This window comes from Ips typographus, linkage group LG2 (assembly GCF_016097725.1).
Source record: "Ips typographus isolate SLU linkage group LG2, UJ_Ityp_2.0, whole genome shotgun sequence".
Taxonomy (NCBI): domain Eukaryota; kingdom Metazoa; phylum Arthropoda; class Insecta; order Coleoptera; family Curculionidae; genus Ips; species Ips typographus.
In genome coordinates this window covers 11,002,963-11,019,915 of record NC_138423.1, presented here as the reverse complement: position 1 = coordinate 11,019,915, position 16,953 = coordinate 11,002,963, and the positions used below count along the sequence as shown (strand labels likewise).

General features: G+C 33.9%; 1 protein-coding gene across 1 annotated transcript in view; it reads right to left on the bottom strand.

Moving 5' to 3' along the window:
- LOC145724524 (uncharacterized) overlaps positions 1-16,953 on the bottom strand; it is a 116,745-nt gene extending 99,792 nt beyond the window's left edge. The window contains exon 1 of the mRNA XM_081972867.1: positions 16,738-16,953. The gene's annotated coding sequence lies outside the window, so the exon portion shown is untranslated. The remainder of the gene's footprint in view (positions 1-16,737) is intronic.

Here is a 16,953-nt window from a genome sequence, read left to right as displayed (position 1 = left end):
GTATACATATTGTCAAATATATTCCAGTGATCCTGAGGCTGAGGCTTGGTACATACAAGAAAAAATAAAATTGACTCTTAAGCATCTTGTTATAAACTTGAGACGCCAAACGATTAGCAGTTTTACGAATAAAACGATTTTAAAACGTTAAAAGTCAATCGTACGACTATAAAAATGAATTAGAAATCGGGATTCCTGGATTGTTATTTAAGTTAATTGCTTTCGAAAAAGCTTAGGACGGGCTATGGAAATTATCTCGGAAAAGCAGAATAATAGCAGCTGGCATTAACAGTAAAAAGGCAATAAACCGAACTATAAAACCGTGTGTAACTGTTTGTTTGATTGCCGTTTTATGCTAACTGAAAGAAAACGTGTCAAATTGTTAGTTTTTGTTTATAAACTGACTTTTCAACTTAGCTTAAAAACTTTGATTTTTTCAAATTGATGAGATGAAAAACTAACTACTACCCGCAAAATGATGATGATTTTTGTGTGAAGAACAAGATAACATGTTACAAACTTTTCTCTCTAGAGTGATATTTCTCATTCTTTCTGAATCACGTTATTGTATCTGATTTTCATAAAATTCATCGAATTGGTGGGTTTTGTTTATAAACTCATTTTTCTACTTACCTTAAAACTGTGATTTTTTATTCAACTAGGACATGTAGAGTGATTTATACTAAAAAGAAAAACCATGAACTACACGCAAAATGGTTTAAGGATAATTTTTATGTGAAGAACAAGACAATTTATTACAAATCCCTCAACTAGGGTAATATTCTTGATTCTTTCTAGAAATCTTTCTTATTGTATTTGATTTTCCTAGCAAAAAAATTGAATTACACTTCGAGGCCATAATAACTTTAAAACACTTCACCCGGTAACTTCTATCGTCGTTTCATCTTAATTACCAAACTCCCATCAAAGAGTAAACAGAGAAATGCTTTCAAACTTTTTAAGCGGCTTATTCGCTTTTAATAGAAAACATGAAATGGAAGAAAAAAAAAACGGATTTGGAAGAGATTTTTTAAGGTGAAGGACTGTGTGCCTTTCTGTTTTCCAAGACGACGTCAAAAGTACACGAAAGACACATTAAAGTTTCCTGGATTTGTTTTATTTTTAAGTTGGTGGTATGCAAAAAAGCCTGAAAGCTCCAACGTTTGAATGTCGGCTGGAAAATCTTGAATGGATTAAACTACCCACATGATGTTGGTAGGTTGAATAAAGTGGGTGTTGGTTTTAAAAAGATCTATAAATATTATTCATGTAGCAAGTATATTACTATACAAAACAGGTAATTATAGGTTTAATTTTAAATGTAATGCGAAATGGGTATAAAATGGAACTGCAAAATATTCACCTACAACAGCTTTTCGCTTTTCCAATGATGATACAAATATAATAATAAAACCATTAAAATTTCATTTTTTGTAATGTAATAGGACTTAGAATTCAGTCACTTTATTGTAACGAAATTAATTAATTTTTTTACCAAAATGAGTTGTTTTGGTGTCTGTTATTCTTTATTGTTATCCAAAAACAAGCTTAAAAAATGCGATAGAAAGAAAGAGAAAAAAAAGAATTGCTACGCAAGTAGCAATTAAAAAATAGTTATTTTCCTAACAAGTGCGGAAAGTGATACTTTCCCGCACGCTGACTGAAGTCGAGTGCGGGGAACATCATTCTTTCTACGAGCGTTTTCCAATAATTAAAAAAAACAATAACGGTAAATAAATGAAACATTAAAATTCTAAAATAAATTTATAATAATAGTGAATTTAACAATATTGTTCTTTATTTTCATTCATATTGTCACCGTGACAGCTGATTAACTTCGTCTTTTAGGTTGAGGTGTTGAATGGATTTGATTCATTGTAAATTGTAAGTTTGTATCATTTGTTTTATCATATAATAAAGTAGATGTTTTTACTCTTTAATTGAACACTAACTGAAACTTGAACGGCTTTTTCATTGCCTCAAAACATAAGCCAAAATGCAATGTTTTGATGCCAACTGTCAGTGAGGATGACAATCAGAAGAATTATTTTGTTTACATTCAAGATTAGCTGTAATTGGTCTATTTCTTTACGCACCCTGAAGATTGTCTGTGATTGGTCTATTTCTTTATGCACGATGAAGATTGTCTGTGATTGGCCTATTTCTTTACGCACGCTGAAGATTGTCTAGGATTCTGTATTCGTTCAACCGTTGGCAATTGCCTACTTATCCGTTCTCTAAACAGTTAAGGAATGAACCAAATATCCCTGTAGGAGTAGAAAAAAATATTTTCGTAACCGGTAATGAAAACCACGTGTTACATAACTGGAAAATTATGCATCACTGTTTTCAGTAAAAAAACAAAAAATCGTTTGCTGAAACGCTTGATCTTCATAATATCTTATTGTATAATGCATTCAAACTTTTCGTAACTGGTTACATAAATATCTATTAAATATAGTCTTCCTTTTGTGAACTAATTAGTCAAAGTTTGAAATCACGTTAAAGCAGATTCGTAAACATTGACTCTGGACTTGGTGGTTTGCTTTCAGTTATTAATTAATATCTTGGCATCGAGGGTTGCCTAGGAGCCACAAATTTGTCCCCCGGTTACCGTATAAATTTACTTAAGTTCTCCATTAAATTCCGTTCTTCATTAATTAATTAACTGGCAAACTGGATGAGTTATCTGGATGATTGTAACAGTAGATTCTCATCCCGAAAGGTTTACGAAGCTTTGATTAGTGTACTGGTCTTTGAAAATCGAAGGGTTTATCTGCTCAGGTGTGCAAAACATTCGTATATGATAAATCAAAGTAAGTCAAAACCGAATCAGTTGGTTTGTTGTGTCTAATTTATGTGATATATTTTATTTAATTGTAATTAGGTAAAAAAGTAAAATAACCAAATCGTGTAGATAAACGAGTAGAAAAGGAAGCATTATTACGAACAAATTGGCTGAAGAAAGGGTCAGGTTTGAACTTAAAATAGAAGGTTTTTCCAGGAAGTGCTAAAATTTGCTAAGCACGCTTTGATCAAAGAATATTGAAAAACTTTGATAAAAAAAGTAGTTAAAACCTAAAGAATCCACCAGACCGCTGAAACAGTCTTTAATATTTTACGTGTTGTTTGGTTTTTCGTATAAATAAGGGACATTCGATGGTACAATGGGACTGTTGGCTTTGAGGGCGAACACAAAACAACAGGCATGATAAGGGCTTAAATTACTACTTGTTCTGTCATTCCTTTGAAGGGTGAAATTCCAGACATGGGTATATAAATACACATTTAACTGGCAGTTAAAATACTATTGGATGTTATTAGGTAAGGTAAAATTAATTTTCATTTCTTTATAACTTTTCTGACATTTGTTATTATTATTAGATTAGAAACTTGTGTCTTTAATATCTCTACCTAAGACTCAGTGTAAATAGCTAATTACGCATACTTTTCCGTTACGTAATGACTCTCTTTATGCACAGTTGTACAAAAAATCGCAAAGATCAGTCACACACTAACTGCTCTAATGCTGGGAAAAATTTTGTTTGCATTTCTTGCTTCATCAGAGTATATTAGATGGAGATAATCGCGTAAGGCATTGTTCATACAGTTTTAATTAACTACCTTTCTAGAATATTATCTGCATTAGCAAACACATCAAGTAATATTACTGAAAGTACTATTTTTAACACTAATAATACTTAATTCAACTGAGGTGTATAATGGAAGTAATAGTATAAGAAAAGCAAGATACGCCTTTCTTCTACTAATAACTCTAATGTCACCATAAATAATTATGTTAAGAACAACACTAATAATTAGATAAGTAACATGATTTGTGAATTTTTTTTATTACGTTATTATTTTTTCTTTAGTAGCATAATACCTATAATTAGTACAAATATTAGGTTAATACGTGGAAAATATACTTTTAGTATCAAAAATGACTCTGAATTATATGAATTGCGAAAACAGGAATTTCCATTTGGTCATAGGTAAAGTATAGTACGTCACACGTGCTCTAAGGCATTTTACGCACGATATGGAAAAAGTTACGCACAAAGCCTTGTAGCGGCGAGAGTGAAATTCCATGAGTATTAAAATGCTTCTGACAGCACTAGTTACGTAATATACTATTAAACAAATATAGAGTAGTTGGTTCTTTTTACGCCTGTTATAAATTAATTTCAAAAATTTCCTATCAAAGGCAAATGGTACAGAAATCACATATTCAGGTAGATTAATGCCTTCGTACGTATCAATCAAACACGAGTTCTCTTTAACGTTGACGTCAATTTTCAACCATAATGATAATTAGCTATGATTGATTGATTTTCGAAAACTGAGAGAAAGAAATATATTTATTGACATTTAACTTAAAATTCCTCACAGATTATGTTTCTGACAATGATTTCTTCGTGCTAAACAATTGATTAAAACACAATGTTTGAACGTTCCTAAATCAGGCCAAAAAAACAAAATTCCTACCTAGTTCACACCACACAATAATAATTGATCGGCTAATGGCAACACTATAATATTTCAAGTCAAACTGTTCGTTCACAATTTAACCTAATTAAAGTGTGCTATTTCCAGGTTTACTGCGTAAACTTAATCAACAACCCGTCCCTAGATGCTGTACTAGCCGAATGAAATTTGAGTTTTAGGATCATACTCGTTTAATGTTCGCTTAAAATTAGATTAGGAACAATAAAACCTATTTGTATCATTGACACCCTGATGTTTCTAGCGTCTGGATGACTGAATGTTTGATCCATAAGGTTTTGTACACGAGCCAAATAGCTGTTTGGGTAGCGAATAGTTTTGGGAAAACATCTCCCTTTAGAAAAGGTTAATGCCCTGTTTACCGTCCATTCGTCGATAATTGATTTGAAAGCAATTGACAACGGATGTAGTGGGCTAGTTGGGTCCCATTTATTAGTCCCTACGTGTCTCTTTTTTCATTTAACGGGCACGACGACTGCAAAAAGGGAGTGGCATATTAACGTTTATATTTTGTTTGATATTCGTAATCGTATGTCAATCGAACGTCCAACTATTCTTTATATTTCGGTTGATAAATTACTAAAAAATGACACAGCGCTACTAAAATTTAATAAATTAAATTTAAAAAATTGATGAATTGGAAATCTAGCTTTTGTCGACTTTGGCTGACCAACTTAAATTGTGTCCTGATTAATATTAATCAATCTTGTTGCAAAAACAACTTGATTAATATTGAAAACTGGAAAAGTCGAGTTTAAAGTCTTTTCATATAAAGTTTTTTGAGCGTGGGTCTCTATTTTGTTATTCATATCAGCCATTTTAACGATAATGATACTATGGGACAAAGAACGAGGTGAAAAAAGCTTCGGCGATATTCTACCAATTTCTTTTTTCTACTTTATTAGTTCTATCAATTCTACCTTTCACAATTTTAAGTCTAGAAATCCAAAATAAAATTAAATTATGCCCGTTACTAATTATCCAACTTTCTGAATTGAAACATTAACTTACTCAAAAATGAGAGAAGCATGGTATTTTGCCTACAAAAAAACTTAAGCATTACATACCAATGTGAGTGAAACTACTTCAAAAACTTGCTTGTTTGATAAAAAAGTAAAAGTTAACATAAAAATAATCACGAGTATCCCTGTCTGCTTCTGAGATGTGTAACCGTGTAAAAACCTCAGCCAATATAAAAAATGAATTATTTAAAACCTAAGATTGATTTCAAATTAGGTTAGCAATACTGGCAAAAAGTTATTGACCGGTTGTTTTTTGTTGACTTTTGCTCGTGTACAGGGTGTCTCAAATTCGTTGGTTTTACGGGGTCTCTAAAAGTAGCAAAGTCGTATCGTCAAGCACAGTGGTACCTTTCACTGCTGCCCTCGTTTCTGAGCTACAGGGTAATTTTGAAAATATGACAACTTGAAACTCCTTTCGTATTTTCTTTATCATTAGCGACGCAGAAAAACTACAAATGATTCCCCATAGAAAATTTAAAGATGAATTCAAATACTTATTCGGTTTTTTTTTTCTGAAATACATTGTTATAAAGATATGAATCCTCTAGACAGGGTGTCCTACAGGGAACTACCGCGGTCGATATTTCGAAAAATGTAAAAAATGACACACCCTGACATTTTTTTTCATTTAAAATTAAAAAAATTACGTGACTTTTTTTTATCATTGTTTCCACGTGTTTTGTGACAAGTTTTGCCAAATTTAAGTTTTTTAAAACTTTTTATTCAATCGTAAATTGCTATTTTATTTGACATATGGACTTTTATATGTCGATAGATACCGAATAAAATGGACTTTCCAAAAATAAAACTATAATTTATTTGACCGGTTGAATCGTTTTGCCACTAACGGGCATCAAATTTGACCAATACATTCTACTCAATTTTAATGCACTATTCTGTATGAACCTTAATAACTTTCTTATTTGACTGATTAATATGTTGGTGGATAGCCAATAAAATTGACTTTGTAAAAATATGACTACTTTGATTAATAAGACGGTTTGGCCGATGCTACAGGAAATCCTGCGGTACCTCAACATCAGAAAGGCACCAGGATGGGACGAGATAGGAAAGATTGCGCTCAAAAAACTTCCGAGACGCGGGATAGCTGCCCTGTTGAATATTGTTAACGCAATACTACGACTGAGGCACTTTCCTGCTGATTGGAAGAGTGTCGATGTTACCCTGTTCCCGAAACCACAAAAAGACCCGCTGTTCTCCCAGAATTATCGGCCCATCAGCCTCCTGCCATCCTTGGGAAAAGTGGCAGAAGTTATCATCCTCAGGAAGAAGCAAGAAGAGGACCTGCACGTCATCCCCGACGAGCAATTTGGATTCCGGAAGATACTATCAACGGAACTCCAAGTCCTGAGGATGACCGAGTACATCACGGAAGGGTTCAACAGGAAAGAAGCAACAGGAGCCGTGCTGATAGACGTCTCCAAAGCCTTTGACAGGGTTTAGCATAGAGGACTTCCAATCAAGATGCTGGATGCCGGCTTTTCAGTCGGCCTGGTAAAACTAATTAGATCTTTTCTTTCAGCTCGTCGCTTTCGAGTCAAAATCGACAGCGTCTATTCAAGTTATAGGGAAATGGAAGCAGGAGCGAAGCAAGGTGCAGTACTGTCGCCATTTCGCTATAACATTTATGTTTCAGATCGGCCTAGAACTCAGCGAACCAGCTTAGCACTCTACGCGGATGGCACTGCGATTATGGCCGGAGCAGGAGCGGCCGACTCCTGACCCGATACCTGCAAGAGGAGACCACAGCATTGGAGAAATGGTGCAACAAATGGAAGGTCGACCTAAACGCGGAGAAAACGCAGACCATAGGCTTCAAAAGAAGACCCAAGATGAGGATAGAAGGTAACGTCAGGTTAAAAGACATGGACATCGAGTGGTGCAACGAGGCGACGTACCTGGGGGTCAAGATAGACCAAAAACTCACGTGGGGAAGCCACATAGAATACGCCAGACCGAAAGCCAGAGCGACCAGAGTAAAACTGTATCCCATGACAAGCAGGACATCGCAGCTGGCACTTCGGAACAAAGTGATGCTCATCAAGTCGGTCGGAAACTCCAAGATGTGGAAAACATTGCGCTCAGGACAACGGTGGACGCCCCATGGTACGTCAGAAATGTGGATATCCAGCAATTTTGAAATGAATTGAAATTCACCACCGCAACGGAATGGATCAAGCAGAGCGCAGTGAAGATATTCCAAAAAGCGGAAAGCAGCGAGAAGCAGTGAACTACGACCCGGAGCTAGAAGCACCCCACAAACGACCCCGATACCAGCTATTGGATAACGGGTAATTATTAATAAGTTTTTCTTTCCGTTTCAGATAGACGACAATTCAGGAGCAAACGGCCAAGAAGAGGACCACAATTTGCCCCCAGACCTTCCCCCCGGGTGGCAAGAATTTCATTCTCAAAATCTGGGTAGAACCTTTCCGCAGTTTTGCCGGTGCTAACTGTAAAAACAGACGGACGAAAGCCGGCTGTTTGGACATCATATAGTTTTCCATGACCACCAGAGATGGGTGAGCTGACGAAGAAAGAAGAAATGGAGGACAAGAAGAGCGCCAGAAGAGCCCCTCCGTCAGCGGGGGCATCCTTCTCCCACGACAGAGGACGTCGATGCAACTCTGGAAACTTACCGAAAGGAAAAATTCCTGAAGTAGTAGCAACTTCCTCTTCCAGAAACTGCCAACCTCAAGCGAAGGTACATTTTAGTTTAGCTTATTTAGCTCTTAGTTTCATTATTATGTCAATGACATTTCTTTGTAATTTTTAATATTTACTTTTTTTAGATTAAGCAACTAAAAATACAATTTTTGGTGTGTTGTGTTTTGTTCATATTCATAGCATCGTTTTGGTAAAGTTTTGATTTTTTAAACCAATTTTCATTAAAGTTCAATTATAAATTACAATTAAGCAAAACGGTATTATGTCTCAATTAAATGCCGGAAAAAGCAAAACTCTAGTTGAATATCTGGATTTGACGTGCCGAAAAAGCCATATTAATAACTCTTAACAAAGAAAACTGAGCAAAATTAAAGCGGGGAAAAGTGGCAGTCTTAATTAAACGGAAATTTAAATACTAACTATGACAAAGCCTGGTTCCTAAATGGGGCATTATTATACAAAATTATCGAGCTTCCTCACTTTTATTAAACTCTCCTAAAGTTTATATTGGGTCAGAAGTTTCCAAACTTCTTTTTTTGTATTAAACTTCCAAGCAAACTGTTGTTTTAATAACAATTTTATATTGACCATGTTTGGCGATCCAAAAATATTTTAATTGCGTCAAACTCCTATTATAAATACGATTTAATGAAGTTACAGAACAATCCCTATTCCCCGTTGTCGTCTCCTTATTGAGCCAAATTAAGAGCAGTAATCTGATGAAAATCCCGAGCTTCAGCTTCATCGTCTAAAGTTTCTATTTCGAACCTAGTTTACCATAACAACGGAACAAGAAATCGGCTCAATCGATTTGGGGTCGCAGCATGTGAAATATTAAGATGCCGAGAAGACCCCCCGATAGGGTTTCTAAGATCCCTTTAATTACGTTTTCCTCGAGGGTGATTTGCCGCTAATTTTTGTCTTCTCGTTGACGGCAGATCTAGATTAATGTCATGTCGGGTTTAAACAATCCGCTAATAGATAGTTTGCGAAAGGAGATATTCTCAATATTGAATATTTCCAATGATGGAACTTCCCATAGTTTAATATACTCATTGAGTTAAAGTTTTAACTGGTTAAAGGTCATAACCGGGTTAGGCTTAAAAATGATAATTATAAAAAAAATTGTATAACTCAATATACTTACATGAATAAGTAATGAACATTTTTTAACCCAAAATCTGTAAGATCTACAAAAACCGTTGATGTCAATTAGAAATATTCAATATTCAAGAAGAACAAGCCCTATTTGCAAAATCAAGAAAAAGCACAACTCGAAGAAAAAATATCTTTCGTCAGGACGAAGAGATGTTAGCACAGATAAGTATAAGTTGTCAAAAAGACAAATTGTAAGTAAAATTTCAGCAAATTTAGTACTTATAGTTAACATATTTCAGTTATAATTTAGTTTTTCGTATAGGTACTCATATTCTTCAGGGTTCTCCACTTATAGATCTTTGTTTATAACGCCTAAGAACCATTTTGCTTTTCTCTCTCTGAAAGATAACTACTTTTTCCTCCAGTTTTTTATTCCTTGTTACTATGCTTGTCTTCCTTCATTTTATTAAACATTTTTTATTTATTTTCCACACTTTCGATGAAAAGCAACCAAAACTTCAATGAACCAAATAAGTAAAAATAAGTTATTAATAATATAAGGGGATTAACAAGCCTTTAATCCACGAGAAAAAATGTACACTCGAGGCCCTGCCGACAGTTACATTTTTGCAAGAAGATTAAAGGAAAAATAATGATGTTGGATAAAAATGCACACTATCGTTTTCGCCAGTTTGGCGATTAAAGGCCCTTTACAAAATTTACGGCAAAATTTTTAAAATATGGTAATTTTTCATTATCTTGTTTCAAATTTAACAATTTCTTTGTATCTTTTCAGGAAGAAATACGGAATTAGAAAAATTACACTTAAAACTACCCAATTTAAGTAAAAACTTAAATTAAAAAAAACTGAAATGCATTCATAGAGGGTGAATCAAAAAAATAATCAAAATCAGATCATACGTTTAATCGTAAATTTTCGTGTTCGGTAATTTTAAAAGAAAATATTGGTATCAGAGCATTAATTGCAAAATTTGAATGAGTTAGCAGAAATGGTGTAGGTCAAAATTGTATTGCATAGTTAGTGGATAGAATGCCAAGAAGGGTTGCTGGGGAAACGACAAGGTATTAAGAACCAATGGATTTGTAGCCCGCAAAGCCATCGGATATGAACGCTGAGTACAAATACCAGGTGTCCAAGAGCACCCTGGACATAGGAGATTAACATGGGAAAACGGTTTTGATTTTTTTGCGCCTGTACGGCTGATTTGATTGAAAAATCGTATTAATAAAAGTTGTAGTACCTATCACGGACTAGTTTTCTGTATTTTTTTCGGATTTCTAACTTGAGCCCTTTCGTCGTAAAACACGAACAAAAATGCGAAAATTTTAACTTTTTACCTGCACTGTATAAGCGGTTGTCGAGCAACCGTACCCGCAACAATGATCTGTTTACCCGTTGCCCGACAACCGCCTATACAGTGCAGGCCAAAAGTTTAAATTTTCTCATTTTTGTTCGTGTTTTACGACGAATGGGCTCAAGTTAGAGATCCGAAAAAAATACAGAAATCTAGTCCGTGATAGGTACTACAACTTTCATTATTACGATTTTTCAATCAAATCAACCGTACAGGCACAAAAAAATCAAAACCGTTTTCCCATGTTAATTTCCTATGTCCAGGGTGCTCTTGGACACCTGGTATATGTTGAGCGTTGCAACTGTCACTTTTTTGGAAAAACATCATATATTTCGAAAACGGCTAGAGATAGGCATAGGGTATTGTACACAAAAGTTGGTCAGAATTTTGTGAGGAATCTAAATATGTAATAATATACAGGGTGTTCCACGACGAAAGACATCGATTGATATTGGAAAAAGTATAAATAGGAGAATTTTGAAAATTTGGAATGATACTGATGTGGGCATGCCCAATCTAACTAAAATATTTTCAAGATGGTTGCACTTCCGTTTATACTGGAAATCGATCACAACTTTCTTATTTTAAATACAACACCCTATATATTATTACATATTTGGATTCCTCACAAAATTCTGACCAACTTATGTGTACAATGCCCTATGCCTATCTCTAGCCGTTTTCGAAATATTTGATGTTTTTCCAAAAAAGTGACAGTTGCAACGCTCAACATATTTTTGTACTCTGTCAAAACCTTAATTCATTTTGCAATGAAACTTTGGGTTATTGTAAATAAAGGATCGTTTTATTAAACTGAGGGTGCGTAATGACTCATTTGTATACAGGGTCGTCAAAAAAAAATCATAAACTTGCCACTAAAAAAATGAAAAATCTCAAGTTTTTTAAATAGAAACCCACATTTTTTATGACGGAATCATTTTGAGCATTAAAAATTACAATACGTTTCAATTTACTTGCCTGTACCTAAATCCAACCCATTTCGTTTTATTTGAGAATTAACCTTTTATTTATTATGCTGCATGGTTGGGATTAGCTGGTACTCTAGTTGGTCATGCTTTTGACACACGGTGATATTGAAAAATGTCAGTCTAGTAGGTAGTCTTAGTTAAAGTGCTCTAGTAGGGTGACAGTGGGAAAGAGGTAACGGGATTGTCTGGTTTGTTTTGTTATGCACAGTGGGTTTATTATTGTTTGGATTATTTTTCCATTTGTTTTGTAGTTGTATAAGTCTGTCTGTTATTTTGGTCATGTTTGTACGTTCGTAAAGAAGTTGGTTGGATGGGTTGTGTAGTGGGTTTTCTGGGTGTCTTATTTTGGTTATTAGTCTTAGAGCAATCTGTTCCGTAGTCTGAGTATATCTTTTAGTTTTGTCAGTAGCGTTTGCTCTAAGTAAGTGTCCGTAGTCTAGAACTGGTCTACAGATGGATTTGTGTGGCGGTTTTCGTGCTAATACCTTTGTTTTTGTATGTCAGTGATCTAAAGTGTTTTGTCCGTTTAATAGTTTCAGTTCTTGCATTTTTTAAGTGTTTTGTAAATTTTAGTTTTTGGTCCAGTATTACGCCGTTATGTGGCCGTCCGCGGTTATGTTTGGAGAGTCGTCTTTGATCTTATGGTTTGGTAGTAAAAGTTGGTTTTTAGTTGCGTTGCGGGTCAGTCTCCATCTGTAGAACCATGTCATAGTATCGTCAGTAAGTGATTGTAGTTTTGACACTGCTTTTGACGTAGTTTTGTCGTGTGCTTTAAGTGCAGTGTCGGCTGCGTATTGTAATATGTATGCGGTTTTGTCAAATTGATTTTTGTCCTGCTTGTTGTGATTGTATATGTCATGGCAGTATAGGTTGTAAAGTAAAGGTGAGAGGGGTGATCCTTGGGGTAGTCCATGTTCAGGACTGAAAGGAAAGGAAAGTGTGTTGTCTATTCGAACGTGCAGTTGTCTATTTTCTAGTAAATTTCTGATTGTGTAAAGTAAGTATTTTGGTGTATCAAGTTTATGTAGTTTGTAAAGTAGTCCTTTGTGCCAGACACTGTCAAAAGCTTTGTTAATGTCATGAACAAACAAGCTGTTTTGTTGCCGTTGAGGTGCGTTGTTTGTATGTTGTTAGTTAAGATAAAAAGTGGATGTATAGTCGAGTGTTTTGGTTTAAAGCCAAACTGGTATGATGGAATGGTCTGTAATTTTGAGTTTGTGTGTTGTCGAGTCCATTTTTTGGAATGGGTATTATTATGCCCGTTTTCCATGCATCCGGTATTATGTTGTGTCGAATGCAGTTGTTAAGTGAGTCTAGTATAAGTTTGTGAGTTTCGGGGGTCAAGTTTTTTAGCAATTTGCTTTTAATTTTGTCCTTGCCTGGTGCGGTGTTCTTTAAGTTAGTCAGTGCTTCATCGTATTCATCGTTAGAGATTAACGGAAATGTGTTGTCAGTTTGGTTGTCAAAGTAATTGTTGTACCAGTCGTTTATTAAGGTCCAGTTTTGGTCATCAAAGTTAGGGTTAGTAGAAGTTCGAAAAGCTTTCTGAAAATGTCTGGCAAATGCGTTAGCTTTGTCTTGGTCTGTGTATTGTTTGGCGCCATTTTCGTTTATTGTCCCTAGGTCCTAGCGGATTTGTTTTCTTGTACCGTGATAGTTTTTTAATTTTCTGCCAGTATGTTTTTCTTGCAGCCATTTGTCTTGTTTGTATTGGTCTATTAAAAGTCTTCACGTTTCTGTTGAGTTCGTTAAGTTTTCTTTTTAAATCATTGTCCTGTGTGTGCGTGTATAGTCTGTATAGTTCTCATTTTCGTTTGATTAGTCTCAGTATAAATTTTGGCAGGGTATGTTGGTAGAAAGTGTTTTTTACCCGTTTGACTTTCCTAGTTTTATTGATGGTTTTTTAGATTAAAAAACGATTATTTTCGATTAAATTTACCGAATAAAGATACATCGTTTATTTGCATAGTAAAACATTTGATTTTTATTGTTATGAATTTTTTAATGGGCCTATCTAATGAATGTAATTAACTTTTTCATAATGAAATTTTATAGGTATATTACGGTTTATCAATCATATGTTATATAAAATAGTTTATGAACAGTTAGACTATACCTCACAATTATTAAACTTTTTCATTTAAATAACAAACGGTTTACGATCTATTGTTAGGGATTGTTAAGGATTAATAATTAGCTACGGCTTGATTAATAGTTCGTATGTTCATATAATTTTGATCAAAATAACTTGCTTGCTATGTTTAACGTTTTGTTAAATGACTTTTATTTCCTTATTCTTAACAACAATAAGTTTTAACACTTTCATGCGAAAAACTTTCATTAAAAAATACACAGCACCTAAAGTGGTTGGTGGTTGTGTTTAGTATCCGCAATTTCTAAGGTAAACAGAAAACAGTGAAATTAGTAGCCGTATTTATGGTATGGTTTTAGGAAATGGTGTTACTTTGAAAAAAAAGTAGTTTGATGCATCCTATCACGTTTTGCCTTAAGAAAGCCCATGAGTGCAAAGACCTTAATAAAATCTTGTAGAAGATGACATTTTTTTATCTTTTACTAAGAACTTTTTTGTATCTTCTCAAATAACGGAGCTACGCTCAATCGAAATGGAACGTGGAGTTAGTTTTAAAAAACCAGTTTGGTGCACCATGTCACTTTGCCTTGTAACTCGTTCAGGAGGTCACTGAAACGTCGATATTTACTAAAATTTTCGTAAAAAATTTGAATATATTGAATTGAATTGGCTAATTTACTAAAAGTTTCAAAAAAAGAGCGTAAAAAATATGTGTTAAAATGATTGAGCTGACTAAGTGCCTAAAATTTTTAAGACAAAAGTAGAAAGAAAGTAGAAGAATGTGTTGGGATGATTAAGCTGGTTAATTGCCTAAAATTTTCACAAAGAGCAAAAGAATATGTTGAGGTGGTTAAGCTGGCTAATTGCCCAAAATTTTCAACATTGTAAGATTGTATTGAAATGTTTGAGCTAATTGCCTTAATTTTTCAGGAGAAGAGTGGCGGAACTGTTGAAGAAGAAGTAGAAGAATGAATGAATTTGATAGAGCTGCCTGAGTGCCTAACATTTTAAAAAGAAGAGCGGACGCTGAGCGGAAGTATGTTTTGAAATGATTGATGAAAAATTTCAAAAGAAGTGTAGAAAACGTATTGAAATAATGAGCTGGTTAATCGCTCAAAAAAGACGAACTGATATAAGAAGAAAGAAAAAAAGTAATGAAATCAGCTTACTGATTGCTCAGAAATTTCCAAAAGAAACACTAAGTTTATGAAAACTTGAAAACCTTTACCTATCCTTAGGAAATCATTGATAAGAAGAAAAGTACTGCAAAAGTTTTTCCTAAGATATCAAGCAGTCTTTCTGGTAAAGTGGTCATGTGACAACTGTCGAATGATGTCACATTCGTTGTGACAAACTGTCACATGGCACTTACGTTACGTTAAGTTTTTTTTTTAATCTTAATCTAACCCATTGATTTAGAAAGGTTCCCTCTGCTTACCACTTATTTCCTATACTTGTATAGTTTTTATTTTTGAATAATTTAGACAACCAAACTTACATAAAGTGAAGTAACCATACTTCGTCTTAATAGTCAGCCACTTTTTTATTTTTAGAACCCCAACTACGTTTACATTCCATTAATAGTAATAATTACTTAATTAATAATTTTACTGATCATGAACAAAGTTGTAGACACACACAATATCAGAACCTTGTTTCTAATCTATTAGTATGTTTTCTTTATGATTAGAATCTAACCAGATGGGGGAATAACACACAAAATTAAAAGATGAAAGTTGAGTTGAGGTTTGAATGTGACAAAACAGTGATGTTTGATTGTATCAGATCGGGTGCGAAATAACACAGTCTAAACTAAACTAAACTTAGTCAATGTTGGGGAAACGGTCATTAATTATTATTCAAAAATAAAAACTATACAAGTGTATAGAAAATTTCAAAAATATGTTTATACATTTCAGACTCTGTGTATGTATTTCCGGTATTCATACACTTCTACTGCTAGTTAATTTTACTTCACATTAGAATAAAATCACTTTGCATTACTTGACCATTTGAATGTGTTTGATTTGCACGTTAGCCAAAACCGATAGAATAAATTTAATGCCATAGGTTTTGTGTTTTTCTGTGTTTAACTCCAATATTGATTGCCATGCCTCATTGAGATTTGGAAAAAATCCTTCAAATTTGACATTGTTAAAAATTATTCAAATTTAAATCTGTTCAAATATAACTGCTGCTTATTTTGAAAATAAAAATATTAAACTAAATTAATCTTTCTTAAAAGTAACATTCAGAATTGAGAGCTAGAAGTATAATCAACAAACCGAAACTAAGCAATTGACATTTTGCACATCGGTGCCTAACCCTTAAAATCAATTTGATAACAAAAATTATTCAAAACAATCAACGTACAATTTAACTAACCTACTCTGAGTTACAGAATATATCCTACACGTGCTATCTACTTATTATAGTTACCTATGAAAATTTCAGGAGGAACTCTGATTATAAACATTTTATCTTCTCAATGAATATTTTTCCACTGAACTCATTTTATTAATAGAATTATAATTAATTTTCATAACTTAATTCTGTAAGCTACATCCTCTTCAAATTATTACGACTTTTACATTAAATTTAATTCACCTCTTTCGCGAAAACCTCAAAAGCAATTTGAAATTTAAAATCAACAAAGTTTTGATTGGTCCTCGGATTGGTCCTTTCATTTCGTTAATCCTGCATTTTAAGTGCCAGCAAATGTTTGTCATTGTTTAACTCCAGTTTAAATATTTTCAAGCTAAAATCCATTTAAGCTGTGCAATTATAAAGAAGTTAAGAACAAGTTTCTAAGTGAACTCCTTATTATATCTTCTGATTATTAATTAAATAGTTTGCTTTAAGCAGACTCTTTTATACAGTTTAATTATTCAATCCTAATTCATTTAAATATAAATTAAAAGAATCACAAAAAATGTATTTAAAAAAGAGAGATGAAAAAGACTTACCTTCTGTGAAGGAAACTCACGAATGCAACAATTCTCGGAGAAAAATGGCTTGTCTGATGCGACCGCAACTGACCGAAACTTTGCCAAGTAACAACTTCAACAAGTTGCCGCGTACTGGCTGATCCGCCGGTCCGGACAATATTGCCTGTTGTACTCCCAACTCCCTTGTCGACTGAACTTCAACTTCGTATAGTATGAGGGCCAATGTATCTGTAA